Genomic DNA, 18148 nt, shown 5'->3' on the forward strand with positions numbered 1-18148 from the left:
AGATGCCATGTTCTTAGTTTTCTGAATGTTGAGTTTTAAGCCTACTTTTTCACTCTCCTCTTTCACTTTCATTAAGAGGCTCTTTAGTTTCTCTTTGCTTTCTGCCATAAGGGTGGTGTCATCTGCATATCTAAGGTTATTGATATTTCTCCTGGCAATCTTGATTCCAGCTTGTGCTTCTTCCAGCCCAGCGTTTCACATGATGTACTTTGCATATAAGTTAAATAAGCAGGGTGACAATATACAGCCTTGACGTATTCCTTTCCCAATTTGAAACCAGTTTGTTGTTCTATGCTCAGTTCTAACTGTTGCTTCTTGACCTGCATACAGGTTTCTCAGAGGCCAGTAAGGTAGTCTGGTATTCTCATCTCTAAGAATTTTCCAGTCTGTTGTGATCCACACAGTCAGAGTCTTTGGTGTAGTCAATAAAGCAGAAGTAGATGTTTTTTGGGGAATTCTTGCTTTTTTGATGATCCAACGGATGTTGGCAATTTGATCTCTGGTTTCTCCACCTTTTCTAAATCCAGCTTGAACATCTGGAAGTTCATGGTTCACATACTGTTGAAGCCTGGCTTGGAGAATTTTAAGCATTACTTTGCTAGCATGTGAGATGAGTGCAATTGTGAGGTAGTTTGAACATTCTTTGGCATTGCCTTTCTTTGGGATTGGAATGAAAACTGACCTTTTCCAGTCCTGTGGCCACTGCTGAGTTTTCCAAATTTGCTGGCATATTGAGTACAGCACTTTCACAGCATCATCTTTTAGGATTGAAATAGCTCAACTGGAATTCCATCACCTCCACTAGCTTTGTTCATAGTGATGCTTCCTAAGGCCCACTTGATTTTGCATTCTAGGATATGTGACTCTAGGTGAGTGATCACACCATCGTGGTTATCTGGGTCTTTAAGATCTTTTTTGTACAGTTCTTCTGTGTATTCTTGCCACCTCTTCTTAATATCTTCTGCTTCTGTTAGGTCCATACCATTTCTGTCCTTTATTATGCCCATCTTTGCTGAAATGTCCCCTTGGTATCTCTAATTTTCTTGAAGAGATCTCTAGTCTTTCCCATTCTATTGTTTTCCTATATTTATTTGCATTGATCACTGAGGAAGACTTTCTTATCTCTCCTTGCTATTCTTCAGAGCTCTGCACTCAAATGGGTGTATCTTTCCTTTTCTCCTTTGCCTTTAGCTTTTCTTCTTTTCTCAGCTATTTGTAAGGCCTCCTCTGACAGCCATTTTGCCTTTTTGCATTTTTTTTTCTTCAGGATGGTCTTGATCTTGCCTCCTGCACAATGTCACGAATCTCCACCCATAGTTCTTCAGGCACTCTGTCTATCAGATCTAATCCCTTGAATCTTTTTCCCACTTCCACTGTATGATCATAAGGGATTTGATTTAGATCATACCTGAATGGTCTAGTGGTTTTCCCTGCTTCCTTCAGTCTGAATTTGCAATAAGGAGTTCATGATCTGAGCCATAGTCAGTTCCTGGTCTTGTTTTTGCTGACTGTATAGAGCTTCTCCATCTTTGGCTGCAAAGAATATAATCAATCTGATTTCAGTATTGACCATCTGGTGATATCCATGTGTAGAGTCTTCTCTTGTGTTGTTGGAAGGGGGTGTTTGGTATGATCAGTGTGCTCTCTTGGCAAAACTCTATTAGCCTTTGCCCTGCTCCATTTTGTACTCAGGCCAAATTTACCTGTTACTCCAGGTATCTCTTGACTTCCTACTTTTGCATTCCAGGCCCCTATAATGAAAAGGACATCTTTTTTGGGTGTTAGTTCTAGAAGGTCTCTACAAGACCTTCATACATACCTTCTACAAGGTCTTCATACAACCGTTCAACTTCAGCTTCTTCAGCGTTACTGGTTGGGGCATCGACTTGGATTACTGTGATATTGAATGGTTTGCCTTGGAAATGAGCAGAGATCATTCTATTGTTTTTGAGACTGTATCCAAGTATTGCATTTTGGACTCTTTTGTTGACTATGAGGGCTACTCCATTTCTTCTAAGGGATTCTTGCCCACACTAGTGGATATAAAGGTCATCTGAGTTAAATTCACCCATTCCAGTCCATTTTAGTTCACCGATTCCTAAAATGTCAATGTTCACTCTTGCCATCTCCTGTTTGACCACTTCCAATTTGCCTTGATTCATGGACCTAACATTCCAGGTTCCTATGCAATATTGTTCTTTATAGCATCAGACTTTACTTCCATCACCAGTCACATCCACAACTGGGAATTTAAAGACCTAAATTTTGGACTGCAAGGAGGTCCAGCCAGTCCATTCTGAAGGAGATCAGCCCTGGGATTTCTTTGGAAGGAATGATGCTAAAGCTGAAACTCCAGTACTTTGGCCACCTCATGCAAAGAGTTGACTCATTGGAAAAGACTCTGATGCTGGAAGGGATTGGGGGCAGGAGGAGAAGGGGACGACAGAGGATGAGATAGCTGGATGGCATCACTGACTCAACGGACATGTGTCTGAGTGAACTCCGGGGGTTGGTGATGGACAGGGAGGCCTGGCGTGCTGCGATTCATGGGGTCTCAAAGAGTCGGACACTACTGAGCGACTAAACTGAACTGAACTGAACTGAAAGACCTAAATAAATGAAAAGACATCCTGTGTCCATGGATTGGAATGCTTAATATTGGTAAGATGTGTTATTCCCTGGGGACTTACTGATTCAAGACCAACTCTCTCAAAACTCCATCAGCATTTTTGTGCAAAAATGGAAAATCTGACCCTAAAATTTGTACAGATCACTGTTTTCCAGGATTACAGGGCTCAGATTGTCCCTACTGCCAACCTGTGGGCAACTGACACAGACACCCGGGGAGTGGGGGCTACTTGTGTAGGGTTATGAAAGCAAGGGTTATGCAGTATAAGACACTCCCCCCGCCAAAAAAGAAAGGAGGACATGTACAAGAAGAGCCAGGTGATAGATATGCAATGTGAGGGACAATGTGGATCTGCTTGCCGGCGAATCTGGTGAAAATTATAAAAGCACAATTGTTAAAGCCTCTAAATGGGGTTGCAAAGAGTTGGAAAACACTGACGCAACTCAGCACGCATTGGAGACGTTCAAGCCCGAGGGTGTTCTCGGGGGTGGAGGATGTGGTGAAAGACGGTTGGAGGGAGGTTGGTGGGATCACTGGACACACAAGCTAACTGCAGCCTGGTTGGTTTGCCCCAAAACCAGGAAGGGAGAGAGCTGGGAGGAGACCACTTGGGGTGAGAACACATCTCAAACCCTGACCTCTACAGATATCTCTTCAAATGAGTGGGAACTTGATGGGTTCGGGTTGTGGGGCAAGTTACACCCCCAGGGGACTGCTGCAGACAATGGAGGAAACAGCATGTTATAAGTGAGGTTTAATAGCTGAATGTACTCAGGGAAAGAGACAGAGAGAGCCCTGCCAAAACCAGTGTCATTCCAAGGTGAGCACCACACATCCAAGGCTGTGCCCTCAAGGACCTTCCATGCTCAACACTGCAAGGATGCGAACAGACTCTACTGAAATGATCCAACCAGTCACTAAACAAATAAAAAAGAAGTGATAACAAACCCCAGGGAGAGGACCAGTACCGGAGTTGCTGTCATGTATTATCCAGAACGTTCAGGGTCCAAGAAGAATTATGAAACGTGCAAAGAAGCTGGGAAGTATGACCCATTCACCAGGACAGAAGTTGGGGGCAGGGGGAAGCAGGCATAGAAACTGACAGTGAGACCACTGTTGGTGGTTTTCACAGACAAAGCCTTCAGAGTAGCCATTATAAATACATTCAGTAAGTCAAGGAAGACACGATGATGGTGCCACATTCAACAGAGGATAAAAACAAAGAGACTGAAATTGTTTTCAAAAATGAATCAAATGGATATTCTGGAATTGAAAGGACAATAGCTGAAATAAAAGAAAAAATTAACTAGGGGAGCTTGGCAGTGTATTTGAACTGGCAGAAGAAAGAATTTGTGAACTTGAGGATAGGTCCATAGCGATTTTACAGTCTGGTCCCTTCTGGTTTGTAATGTTTCTGCTAATCATCTAATGGGAGCTCCCTTGAATAGGACAGGCCGCTTTTCTCTTGCTGCTTACAGGATTCTCTCTTTTTCTTTTGACAGTTTGATTAAAATGTGTCTCAGTGTAGGCCCTTATCCTAGTTGGAGTCCTTTGAGCTTCTTAAATTTGGATGCTCCTTCTGTTCCTCAGAATTTGGCCATTATATCTTCCACGGTTTTCTGTCCCTTTCTCTCTGTGTCTCCTCATTCTGGAACTCTCATAATGTCTCTACTGTCAACTTCAAAGTGTTCTATAAGTTCCTATGGCCTTCTTCACTCTTCCTCATTCTTCTTTTCGTTCCTCCAGCGCAGTGGTTTCGGATGATCTGTCTTTGAGTTTCCCGATTCTTTCTTTTGCTTGACCCAGTTGGCCAGTGAAGCCCTCTAGTGAATTTTTAAATTCAGTTATTGTATTTGCAATTCAGAATTTGCTCAGTTCTCTTTTTGTAATAGTTTCTTTTTTGATACTCATTTTGTTCATCACTTTCCTGACTTTGTTTAGTTGTCTATCTGTGTTCTCCTGTAGATTATTAAACTTCTTTAACACAATTATTTTGACTTATTTGACAAGTAATTCAGAGATCTCCCTTTTTTTGGTTTGGTTTCTGGACATTGATTTTGTTCCTTTGATTAGGGCATCTTTCCTGGTTTGTTCATGTGCCTAGTGATGGTTTGCTGAATTTTTTTTTAAAGTATCAAATTTATTTCAATATCTAGTTTCATTTTTTAATTAAAGCTATTGGACAATTTTTGCAATTTAAAAGTCATTAATAGAGGTGAGGAAAACAATAATCTATTAGTTATTGACAACAAATAAAATTATCAACCATGTATTTTAAAAAGCCATGTTAAAGAGTAAAAAGTTCCAATTATACTATTCAACTGAAGGAAATATCCTTTACCTCTTTATTTCTAGTTATAACATTCTCATTTTGACATAATTTACCCCTTTTTCACCCAATGAATACAATGCAAACAAAATTTTTCCAAATGTTAAGACTTTCTTTACCATTTACAACATATGACATAATTGTAACTCTCTAAAAGTTCCTTAAAAGAAAGTTGAAATTTTAATTTTCACCATGAACCTGTCTGATCAAAAATTAAAGACATCACTACCACATGAATTAAAACAAAGAATGGAATTAAAAACAAAAGTGGTATCTATATAATCAGCAAATTATCTGATAAGACATTTTAACTACTTCACATTTCTACTTGGCACAAGTGAGAATAAACTGGTTCTAAGGTATACTATCAGAGATCAAATTGCCAACATCCGCTGGATCATCGAAAAAGCAAGAGAGTTCCAGAAAAACATCTACTTCTGCTTTATTGACTATGCCAAAGCCTTTGTGTGGATCACAATAAACTGTGGAAAATTCTGAAAGAGATGGGAATACCAGACCACCTGACCTGCCTCTTTAGAAACCTATATGCAGGTCAGGAGGCAACAGTTAGAACTGGACATGGAACAACAGACTGGTTCCAAATAGGAAAAGGAGTACGTCAAGGCTGTATACTGTCACCCTGCTTATTTAACTTATATGCAGAGTACATCATGAGAAACGCTGGGCTGGAAGAAGCACAAGTAGGAATCAAGATTGCCAGGAGAAATATCAATAACCTCAGATATACAGATGACACCACCCTTAAGGCAGAAAGTGAAGAGGAACTAAAAAGCCTCTTGATGAAAGTGAAAGAGGAGAGTGAAAAAGTTAGCTTAAAGCTCAACATTCAGAAAACGAAGATCATGGCATCTGGTCCCATCACTTCATGAGAAATAGATGGGGAAACAGTGGAAACAGTGTCATACTTTATCTTTTTGGGCTCCAAAATCACTGCAGATGGTGACTGCAGCCATGAAATTAAAAGATGCTTACTCCTTGGAAGAAAAGTTATGACCAATCTAAATAGCATATTGAAAAGCAGAGACATTACTTTGCCAACAAAGGTCCATCTAGTCAAGGCTATGGTTTTTCCAGTGGTCATATATGGATGCGAGAGTTGGACTGTGAAGAAAGCTGAGCACCGAAGAATGATGCTTTTGAACTGTGGTGTTGGAGAAGACTCTTGAGAGTCCCTTGGACTGCAAGGAGATCCAACCAGTCCATTCTGAAGGAGATCAGTCCTGGGTGTTCTTTGGAAGGAATGATACTAAAGCTGAAACTCCAGTACTTTGGCCACCTCATGCAAAGAGTTGACTCATTGGAAAAGACTCTGATGCTGGGAAGGATTGGGGGCAGGAGGAGAAGGGGACGACAGAGGATGAGATAGCTGGATGGCATCACCGACTCGATGGATGTGAGTTTGAGTGAACTCCGGGAGTTGGTGATGGACAGGGAGGCCTGGCGTGCTGCGATTCATGGGGTTGCAAAGAGTCGGACACTACTGAGCGAATGAACCGAACTGAACTGAATGTATACTACGAGGTTTGGCATTTCCACTCTTAAGCTTTAAATCATAGTGTTACTCTACTCAAGTCATCTCTAAGAAAATGGCAGTGTTCATAAGTACAAAAATTATTATATCCAGTAGGTGGTATTCTACATAGTCAAGATAACAGGAAAATTCTTTATAAAATTAGATTTTTAAAAATGCAGAATATTTGGTAATTACCAGTATCTCAAAAGCTAAAATGAGAAAAATACAGAAAATAGAGAAGTACTCATTGAATAATATTATTTTGCTTTGAGGAAACCAGAAACTATTCTATTCCAAGAAATAAGTAATAATGATAAGAGATGTAATTAATACACCATATATCTTTTAAGCCAAAGCACGTGTTTCTGCTCAGAACAACTTTGATTTCTACATTCTTAATCTCCTTTGTCCAGAACAGGACCCCATTTTAAGCCATTATTTGAATAGAGTTCATAAACTAAAGCCACTTTTCTTCATAGGATGTTTTCATTTTAGTATTCATACATAAGCTGCAAAAAGGCAAATGAAAGTTCTAAGAATTTGTAGCATAATAAATGCCAATTTACAATAACTGTCAACAGACTTCTATTCCAAACCCGAAAAGTTGCTACAGTACAAGTGAGAACTACATGATTCTTCCATAGACTCAGACTTCGATTAGTAATACTGTCATAAGATCTGAAAGGAAATGTTAATGGGTCCTTTCAAGGATGCATAATTTTCCAAACAGTTTTTCTCTGGATGCACAGCCTGTTCATTCTTTCAATCATTTTTTAGTCATTTAGCTTTTGCGATATTTTCTTGATGTTTTTGATTCTTCTTTTGCTCCTTTTCCCTGGTCTCAATCATCTTGGCCAATTTCCAAGACAGCACAGCACTTGCTCAGAAAAGATGGAGTCAGAGCCAAAATAACTAAGGAAGCCCTATGGGTCCTTTGCAGCCCATTCCACAGCATACTCAGCCCAACCCTTTAAGTCAAACGTCTTCGTGGAGGCCTTATGCTTGAGCAGTGATCTCTGATTTTGTCCAGGGATTATCAGCCAGTCACAATTTCAGATGACGTTTGGTTGGTTGTCTTCTTCTTTAACTCTACCAATACACTTCTGAGAGAAGGCTTAAATTCTTATACTCCTGTGCACCTCAATTTCGGACCCCAAGTGCAAGCACCCTCCATACTTTAAGGAATAAACATTCTTCTTCTTCCTTCAGAAAAGGATCCACCAGGCTTGCTCTCCCGACCAGACCCACATGGCACCTGAAGCTAAGGACAGCTCAACAGACACCTGCGATTTCACTTCCTTATGTTTTCCCCCAGTTCACCCTTCCTCCCTAGCAGGCCCAGCGGGGTTCGAACAGCCTGCGGTCTGGGAATCAGGGGTCGCCCCCACCACACCCTGGGCCACTGGCGCCGTGGCCACCTCCACTGAGCACCGCCACCCGCCTCCCCTACATCTCACAGGGGACAGTGGGTTTGGACCCCCACTCCCGACCTATTTGCTGAATTTTATGCTTTGAGAAAAGTCACCTCTCCCAGGCTTTCTACAAGGGAATGCACTCACCAATTAGCCCAGCTAGAGACTCTGGTGTCTATGAAACCTTTTGTGGGCCTGCCTGCAGCTTCTCCCACAGGACTTCCCAGTTAGGTTTGCCGGGTTCTTCTCCCGGAGCACGTAAGCCTTTGCTCCCTCCAGCGTGTGTCTGTGGGACTGCATGTTCCCTGGCTCTCTGTTCTCTGCAACCCCTAGGCATCTGAAGTATGCCAGCTGTCTGTTAGCTCCCCAGAGCCTGGGAGATAGATACCAGTCCTCAGAATGCTGGCTAGATTCATGCTATGCTCTTCTCTCTCTCTCCTGGTGCTATTGAGTCAGGCGTCTTCTCCTGATCACACCAAGCTGCCCTGGCCTCCGTGTGCCGCACCATGGGCCCCCTGGTGCTGATGCTGCTGAACACTGCCCTCACTCCTTCTAGCTTTAGGCAACCTCCAGACCTCCAAACTGCGTTGGTTCTGTTAGCCCTGGAGTCAGGAGAGACAGACACCAGTCCCTCGAGTAGCCCTCTGAAAGCCTGTAGTATTGGTCCACGTCTTATGTTCTCTTCCCCAACCCCCTGGGACGAGCCGTGCCAGCCAGGGGGTGGGCAGTCACAGAAGAAATGAAAGGGTCTTCTTACACTTCTCCATGGAGCTGTTGTTGACTCTGCATTTGCCTGGGGGACTACAACTTCTTGGAAATGGCCCCCCCACTCCAGTGTTCTAGCCTGGAGAGTCCCGTGGATGAAGAAGCTTAGTGGGCTACAGTCCAAAGAGTCATAAAGAGTCAGACACAGCAACTAAGCACAGCACTGCAACTTGTTAGCTGGTTTCTGAAGTTCTCCTAAAGGTATTTTGGTGTTTCTAGGGTTAATTTGGTGTCTCTGTTGGGGATGAGGGCTGAGCCTTCCTATTCTGCCATCTTGCTAGCACCACCCTGAGTCTTCTGTTCATCACCATGAGATCACATGAGGTGTCAAGACATATAGAGCATGTCAGTCACTTAGTTGTGGCTGGCTTTTTGCAACCCCATGGACAGTAGTCCACCAAGCTCCTCTGTCTGTGGAATTCTCCAGGCAAGAATACTGGAGTGGGTAACCATTCCCTTCTCCAGGGGATCTTCCTGACCCAGGGATTGAACCCGCATCTCTTGTATTGAAGGCAGACTTTTTACCATCTGAGCCACCAGGGAAGCCCAGGATGTATAGAGCCCAGTTGTCTAAAAGGTGCTTAACACAGACTTTGAATGAAAGGCTGAATGAGTGACACAGACCAGACAAAGACCCCATCTCCTTTAATTAGTAAGGAAACTAAAGATCAGAAATGCTCAAAGTCCAAGGCCAGCTGCAAGCAAGAGATGGGTCTGCAGTGGGTTGAATAGTGTCACCCAAAAAGGCATGCCCACCATAAACTTCAGTTGTGACCTTATTTGGAAATTATTATAGAGTCTTTGCAGATATAATCCAGTTAAGGGTCTCAAGATCGTCCTGGATTTAAAGTAGGTCACAGTTCCATTGACTGTAGTCCTCCTAAGAGGAAGGAGGGGGAAAGCAGAGACAGGGACACAGAATTGAAGATGTCTCATGAAGACATCTTCATGAGAGGTAGCTACAAGCCAAGTTCTGCCAGCAACCCCAGCAGCCAGGAAAGAGGCATGAAACATATGCTCCCCCAGAGCCTCCTAGAGAACTAACCCTGCTGCCACCTTGGCTTCAGACCACTGGCCTCCAGACTGGGAGAGAATAAACTTCTGGAGTTTTAAGCTCCCAGTTTGCGGTTCTTCATTCCAGCAGCCCTAGGGATCTAATATAGGATCTAACTTCCCAATCAAAGAGTTGTAACTTCTATTCCCGATCCCACCACAGATCTTGAGAAGGGAGTCAGGTCTGTTTAAAAAAAAAAAGAACTACAGGTCCCAAAATGGAGTCACCTGCAAACGAATACTTACTATCTAACCGCAGTGTCTCCCAAGAATGTGACCCTTTAACCAGTCAACAGGAATTAGTGAGGTATCTGCATGATAGAACCCCCCTCTCCCCGCCAAAGGAAGGTGACCCTGCCTAAAGCAATCCACTCTGTTAGTAACTGCCTTTTTTTCCTAGTCCCCTTTTGCCTGTAAAAGCCTTCATTCTGTACAGCTCCTCTAATCTTCTCATGTGCTGGATGAAATAAATGCTGCCTGATTCAAGAATCTCTGAATTGAGACTTTTCTGGTGGTTCCTTAAGACTGTGCTTCCACTGCAGGGGTCACGGGTTCAATTCCTGGTCAGGGAAGTAAGATCCCACCTGCCTCACAGTGTGACCAACAAATAAATAATAAAAAAAGAATTTGAGTAAATTATGAAAAAACTGACAGCACAGGTATGTTCAGAGTACGTTATTGGTTCCTATGCTAACCTCACAGTAGCCCTGAGTGAGGCTCCCGCTGTCGGTCCTCTTTATACCTAGAAGTGAGAGTGAGGGAGTTTAAGACACACCCTAGACCCACTCGAGGGCCAGTGACCGGTGGGGACTCCACCCAGGCAGCCCAGCTTCAAAGCCATTCGATTACACTCTCAGAATGTGGGCAGTAGCCCGTCCTCCAGCACAGTGACTTCAGATGGACTGTGGAGGGAAGGAGCAGCAGGTCAGTCCCGGGGCGTCAGGAAACCTTGCATCTCTCTCCCAGCTCACTACTCAGAGCCCCTTCGTGGACTTCCCGTTGGGAACACAGAGAAGGTTAGGGTCCTCAGGGACAACATTTGCAATTCTCACCCAGTCTTAATTACTCGGCGGGTACGGTGTTCACTCTCCTCTGGGAGCTGCGAGGAGCAGACTCACAGAATTCACACTCGCAGCCAATTAGACCTGATCTGGACGCACAGCGCCTCATTTTCTGCGCCCTCAGATTCCCCTCCCAGCTTTCCTCCTAAGCCAGCTCATCTGCGTCGTCGGGCAACTGGCCTTGATACGGTCTACGATGAAGTGAACAATAAACTGGGGACGTCGCCGTACAGGACACACGCTGACTCCTGGGGATGGAGCCGGGAGGGGGCAGGAAAGGTTGGCGGACTTATGGGGTGGGCACGTGTGTGCATGACGTCACCGCGCCCCATCCAGGCGTTCGCGGAGCCGCGGCGGGATTGGCTGCCGGCAGGTGCGGCGGGCGCTAGAGGCCGAGCTCATCGCCTGCGTGCGCCCTCCTTGAGGTCGAGGGTCTTGCGCCCGGGGGTTGAGGCCCGGCCTCGCCTGCCTCCCACCGCCCGCCAGGCCTGGGCGTGGCATGTGAGTCCTGCGCGCCCACCTGCGCCTTCGCACCTTCTGCCGCCTCCCTCCCAGGGAGCGGGACGGGGGCGCGGTCCAGAGGAGAGTTGCCCTCGGCTCGGCTGGGCCGGGCGGCGTAGGCACAAAGAGGACACTGATGGCCCGCGGGACGGCTCTACAGCCTGGGGACAAATTGAGCCTGGAGCGCACTGAGCCTCTGGAAACACCCAAAAAGAGATTGTGTTAAGAGTGTAGGAACTGGGTGGTCCAGTGGTTAAAAATCCACTTTCCAGTGCAGGGGGTGCGTGTTCCATCCCTAACCCTAACCCCTACCCCTACCCCGGGGATCTAGATACCCCGTACTGTGGGGCAGCTAACCCTGTGGGCTGCAACTCCTGGGCATGTGCCCCATAGTGGGGAGAAGCCGGAGTGCCACTACTGAGACTGGATGCCGCCAAAAATAAATATTTTAAAATGTAGAGTTAGAACTCTCAGCTCCCAAAAGTGTGGAGAGTGCAATTCTTTCGCGAGGAACCCTGGGATTGGGTTACTGGTGTTTTTTTCTGGAGTAGGTTGAGGCCCTCAGTCCTGGGCTGGAATTTTTGGAAGCATTTTGGGAGCCTACAGTTACTGTTTTATTCTTAGGAACACTTCCCTTCAGATAGAGAAGGTATAAATAGACTGAACAACAGATTAAACATTCAAAAATATCTCTGTAAAAATGGCAGAGTCCTTATACTGTGACAATATAAATGGAAGCCCAAAGCAGAAAAATCTTTCTGGGAAAGTTAAAAAGTAGCACAAGGCTCTTCCAGGGGAGTTATTTCACATGAAAATGAATGGAGGAAAATGCAGAAAGACTATTGCTAACCTGTATCCTTCAGTCCTGCAGTACTTGTAACTGCCCAGCAGTGAGATGGAAGAAAGAGCCTGTAGACAGTGACAGAGGCATCAGTGTTTTTTGGATGGGCACCTTAACAGGTCAGAGGCAAAGGTCCTGGAGCAACACCCCACTGAGTACAGGGGAGGGCAAGCAGGACATGGCAGCAATCTTCATTGGAGGGGGCTGCTCTCAGTTGTAGGGAGCGTGATGTTTGAAGCCCCCTTGGTCAACAGGGGGGCTCCCACACAGCTCTGGGTTAGCAACAGTCGTGAAGGCTGATGTCTCCTGATGATGACCAAACATAATGGAGCCATTCTGGTCCTTGGGCTGGAACAAATTTTAGCTGGGGGTCAGGCTGATCACTGGAGAAGGCGGTGGCAACCCACTCCAGTATTCTTGCCTGGAGAATCCCATGGACAGCAGAACCTGGCAAGCTACAGTCCATGGGGTTGCAGAGTCGGACACGACTGAGAGACTTACACACACACAGGCTGATCATGCTGGCGATTCCTGATTAAACTTGCAGATTAAGACGGGGATGCAGGGACTTCCCTGGTAGTCCAGTTGTTAAGAATGCAGGGGACTCGGGTGCGATCTATGGTCAAGGACCTAAGGGCCCACATGCCACGAAGCAACTAAGCCCATGAGCCACAGATAGAGTCCCTGTGTGAAATGAAGAGCCTGTATGCTGCAGCTAAATAAATAAATATTAAAAAAAAATAGACGTGGGGCATGGGATGTACCAAGAGCAAGAGAGCAGCCATTTATGGGGACCGACAGACCATACAACCATAGGAAAAGGCAGAGTTCCATGAAGAATTCAGGAGCGTATTGGTTGTGAAGACAAAATGAGGTAACATATAAAATACCTACTGGGACCTCCCTAGTGCTCCAGGGGTTAACATTTCGCCCTTGAAACGCAGGGGAGAGGGTTGAATCTCTGGTCCCAGAACTAAGATCCCACATTGCCACAGGTCAGCTAAGCCCATGCTCCACAACGAGAGAAGCCTACCAGCCACAATAAAGACCCAATGCAGCCAAAGAGTAAAATGTGTACCATGGTGCCAGGGACGTGGTAGGTCCTCATAAAAGTGATAAAATTGCAAAGATCTGAGTTTCCAGATGACTCAGAGTAGGTTTATGAATCATTTTGTGATGATGATTCCCTGATTTACATATCCGTCAGATGATACAAGGTCACACTGGCTATCCTGGGGACCCAAATAGGGTGATTTGGTTGGACTCCATTAATGCCTAATCAGAGAAGAACAATACATTTTTGAGAGGGAGAGAAATAACACAAGAATGTAAGGTGGAATAGGGGCTGTGCGGTAGCCATCTTCCAGCTTACATGACTCTGAGTAAGTACTGACAGCAGGCTTGCTTACTGCTTGTGCTTGGAGAGAGCCCAGCATTAGGTTAAATCACATCTTGCCCCACAGCCCTGGGCAGTCCTGACAGCCCCACAGTCATGAGCTCTGACAAGTCCGTGGAAGCCTAGTAGACACGCCAAGAAGCAGGAAACAGGGATGTCCCGGTGGTCCTGTAGGTTGACTCTGAGCTCCCAATACAGGGGGGTGGGATGAACAGATTCGATCTCTGGTCAGGAAACTAGATATCCCCCTGCTGCAACTAAAAAAAATTTTTTTAGAAACATTGTGCTCTTTGGAGCTCATTTTCAAAGCATTACTTGGCTTACAATCCTTTTACTCCGGTTATATCACAGTTTAGATTGAGGCATGTTGCAACACATGGACTGTATGTAGCCCGCCAGGCTCCTCTGTCCATGGGATTTCCCAGGCAAGAATACTGGGAGTGGGTTGCCGTTTCCTCCTCCAGGGAATCTTCCAGACCCAGGGATGGAACCTGCATCTCCTGTGTTTCTTGCATTGGTAGGCAGGTTCTTTACCACTAAGCCATCTGGGAAGCTCTTAGAATTGAGGACTCCATGGCAAAGAAAAGTTGGGTGACTTGTCTGGTGTCACACAGATAGTAGGTGGCAAAGACAGGACTGGTACACTTGCCATCCCCTTGGTAGAGGGAACCTTCCACAGTGATGTTCTTTGTCTAAGTTTAAACCCAGATTTAAATCCTGATGAATAGGGACAGGCTCTTCCTTTTATCATTCTTCCATGTTGGAAGACAGGTGTTTTAGTTCCCAGAGGATGGCACTGTCTCCATTTGACTGCTGATGGAATTTCAGGGCCCTGTCTGTCATCAAGGCCTCTCTGTGTGTGCAGCACCCAGTTGCCATCAGCTGCATCTGCTGAGTGACAGCCAGGAGGATCTTTGATTTAGTAAAATGCCAAGGCTCTCTCTAGGCTGGGGACTTCCCTGGTAATCCAGTGGCTAAGACTCTGCCCTCCCAATGCAGGGGGCCCTGTGTTTGATTCCTGCTTGGGGAACTAGATCCCACATTCCACAACTAAGACCGATGCAGCCAAATAAACAAATAAATATATTTTTTTTTTAAGGAAAAGAAGGGCTTCCCTGGTGGCTCAGTGGCAAAGAATCCACCTGCCAACACAGGTTCAATCCCCGGTCTGGGATCCATAACTACTGAGCCCACGTACCCTAGAGCCTGTGCTCCACGACAAGAGAAATCCCCGCAATGAGAAGCCCATGCATCACAGCTAGAGAGCAGCCCCCACTTGCTTCAACTAGAGAAAAGTCCAGGCAGCAATGAAGACCCAGCACAGACAAAATAAATAAATTACTTAAAAAATTTTTTTAAGTAGTAGTAGAAGATTGATGATCCCAAACGCCACAACTAAAACCAAATAAATTAAAAAAAAAAAAAAAAAGATCTCCAGACTGAAGAACATCTCCAGAAACAAGTACAGTCAGCACTGTCACATGGGGCAAAGTTGAGAAAGTCACACTTACTGTCACATGGAGTAACTGGACAGGACCGTGGTCCTCACTAGCTGTACCCACGACTGATGACCCATAGACAGAACTTTGTGCTTTCAGCTCTCCGTCTCCAAGGTAAAGGACATCTACACTGCCCCAGTCTCCCCTGACCACAAACAAGCATGGCAACCTTCTCATTAGATCCGTGAAGACGTTTGAGCCCTGACAGATCAGCCAGACTTACTTGGGTTTATACAGAACCACATCCTCAGCAAAACCAAAACCTAAGAGGGTCACAGAAACTTTAAACGGAAAGGACAGGCAGGGAGGTGCAGACTGGTTTCACCTATAATCCTCTTGAATTTTCCTGTGCTGAGGGAGGGCTTTTTTTTCCTAACCAAGGTTTTCGAGGCACAGAGCAAAGAAGGAAAACCTGGCATAATACAAAGTCATCATGAAAATAGAAATGCCTGAAATTCAAGACTCCCTGTCAACACAAATAATAACCAGAGTATAACAGGAATGACAAGAGTTTTATTTGAGTCAAACAGGACTGTAGCCTGGGAGACAGCCTCGGAGGAGCTGCTTCGGAGAAGCATGGTTTTCAGCTCAGTTTTATATCTTGTCAGAACAAAGGACATCAAACAAGTCTGGGGTACATTCCTTCAAGGTTTCAAAAAACAGATGAGCCAATATACAGCGAGTCAGAACAGCCTCAGTGCCTGGGAAGGGAGTCTTACCACAGAAGGAGAAACCAACACACGTCCCAGGCGGGGAGTCTTTTAATATTTATATATTTTTAACATGGGCATTCTTTGCTTCTGGTCTGTGAACCCGTTAATGATCAAAGCAGATGTACAATGTACATTTGATAGGCCATAAACAGGCTGTTCTGGTTAGCATCAAATTCAAGTTAACTCCTGTATAAACCAGAATGACTTTCTCATACCTCAGTATGTGAAAACTTCTTCCTCCCCAAATCTGCATTTTTAAAACTTTAATTTTTTTTTTTTTTTTTTTACCTCTGTGCCATGGCCAGAGGCATCCCTCTCCCATCATGGGATGTAATGGCTTTTCTTCTCAATTAATCAGGAGGCCATAGCTTGGAGAAGTCCTGTCCTTGGCCTGGGCCTCCAGATTACCCAACATTGGTTTCTAATATTTCTAATGAAAAATTTTTTTAAGGTTTTTTTTTTTGACCATTGTAAAAGCCTTTCTTGAATTTGTTACAACATTGCTTCTGTTGTTTTATGTTTTGGTTTTTTTGGCTGCAAGGCACCTGGGATCTTAGCTCCTGGACCAGGGATCGAACCTGCACCACTGTTAGGGGAATTAAGATTGAAGTCTTGTTAAGGCTTCAGAGACAAAGAAAGCAGAGCAGGCTTCTGACTTGTCCCTAATCTGCCTGGATGCCACCCTGGCTACATGCCTGCCTGCACTTGCACTGACTTTTACCAGCTAGCTGGGCAGCATCATAGATAAGATAGGGAGTGAGTCTTGGAATTCTCCTGAGCCCTGGAGATCCAACCAGTCTCCCAGGCCTGGAGTGTATCAGTGCTCATAAGATAAAACAGACAGCATTAACATGAAACCAGAGCTGAAGTTTGCTCACAGATTGATGGCTATATCAATTTGTGGCCTGAGATTTTAAGTGGGAATCTCAGAACTGAAGTTTTGAAGCCTCATCCACAAAGTGGGCTCACTGCCTGGGACATTTTCCCAGTTCAGACTCTGGACTTGCTGTGACATGGGATTTCCCAGTGCTGTTTAAGTCTGGATGTTGGTTAAAACCCAGTCTGATGATGTATCCTCTGCTGTTTCTATTTCTCTTTTAATGTTAATATATTGAGGGTAAGCTAGATAATTCTCTAACAAATACGGGTATTGTTCATTTGTTTGCAACAAGTGATTAATTTTGTTAACAAACCCCTTGAACCTGAGAAGAAAGTTAAAACTTTTGGCAGAACAACACACTGCATTAGAAGGCAAAGTTTAACCACTGGGTTGCCAGGGAAGTCCTTGTAATGAACAATCAAATGTCCCATCCCTGCATTCTTCCTCCATAACAGTTACCCCTGGAGTCTCAATACAATGTCTCTTTATTCAGGGAGCTCATAAACACAAGCATTCGCCAAGGCCAGCCATTGTGCTCACTCCCTTGGAAATTAGACTGAGCTGTGGATCTTGGGTTTCACTGTCACCAACACAGCTCTGATGAGAACAATCTGGACGGTACATCTTTGCATCCATCCTTAACTGGTTCTTTAGTACCGATTCTCTAGAAGAGCAGATGTTTGGACAGAAGCATTTTTAAAACATGTGCCACGTTACAATCCAAACAGCTGGTTCATGTTCTTTTCCAGTCCTGAGTGAGAATATCTATTTCCCCACACACCTTTGTCACTGATGGTAGTTATCCCTTTTTTTGTATTTTATTGGACATTGACTGTTTTGTCATTTTGAAAATTTCTATATTTTGCAGGAGGTTTTTTTGTTGTTGTTGTTGTTCTCTCTCTCTCTTTTTTTTTTTTTTCAGCATAATAGAGTTTAGTTCTAAAATAAGGAAGCAGTTCTTTTTGATTTCTGGGCATCAGCAGAATTTTGGTGAACAGCAGGGCTGGAACTAGGGTGAGGCAAGTGAGGCATTCTCCGAGGGGTGAGGGCTTATCTCCACAGTTAAATTTTTTAAGTTTAAAAAATGTTTTTAAATAAGATAAATTTTAAAAATGCAGTCTTTTGAAAAATAAAAATGGTTGGACTTCCCTGGGGGTCCAGGGGCTAAGCCCCTCAGCCTCCACAGCATGGGCTGCGAGTTCAATCCCTAGTGGGGGAATTAAGATCCCCCATGCCTCAGGCGTGGTCAAAAAATACCAATAGATGCAAAAAAACCCATGATGAACAAACAAGCAAAGTTTTAAGAGGAGTTGACCCTGGAGGATTTCCCTAGCCCGCCAGTGGTTAAGGCTCCGTGCTCACATTGCAGCGGGCGTGGGTCCGATAACCCCGAGGCGGGACCAGGGGTAAAAGAGGACCTGACCGATGCTGCACAACTGCACGCCTGCCTCACTCCTTCGCTCTGGTCTGCCCTGGCGGAGACGGCGCTCACTTTTAAAAGGGCCCCCGGATGCCATCCGTACAAACCTCGGCCA

This window comes from Bos grunniens, chromosome 19 (genome assembly GCF_055505025.1).
Source record: "Bos grunniens cultivar Pamir isolate PY7600 chromosome 19, Bosgru_T2T1.0, whole genome shotgun sequence".
NCBI classification, from domain to species: domain Eukaryota; kingdom Metazoa; phylum Chordata; class Mammalia; order Artiodactyla; family Bovidae; genus Bos; species Bos grunniens.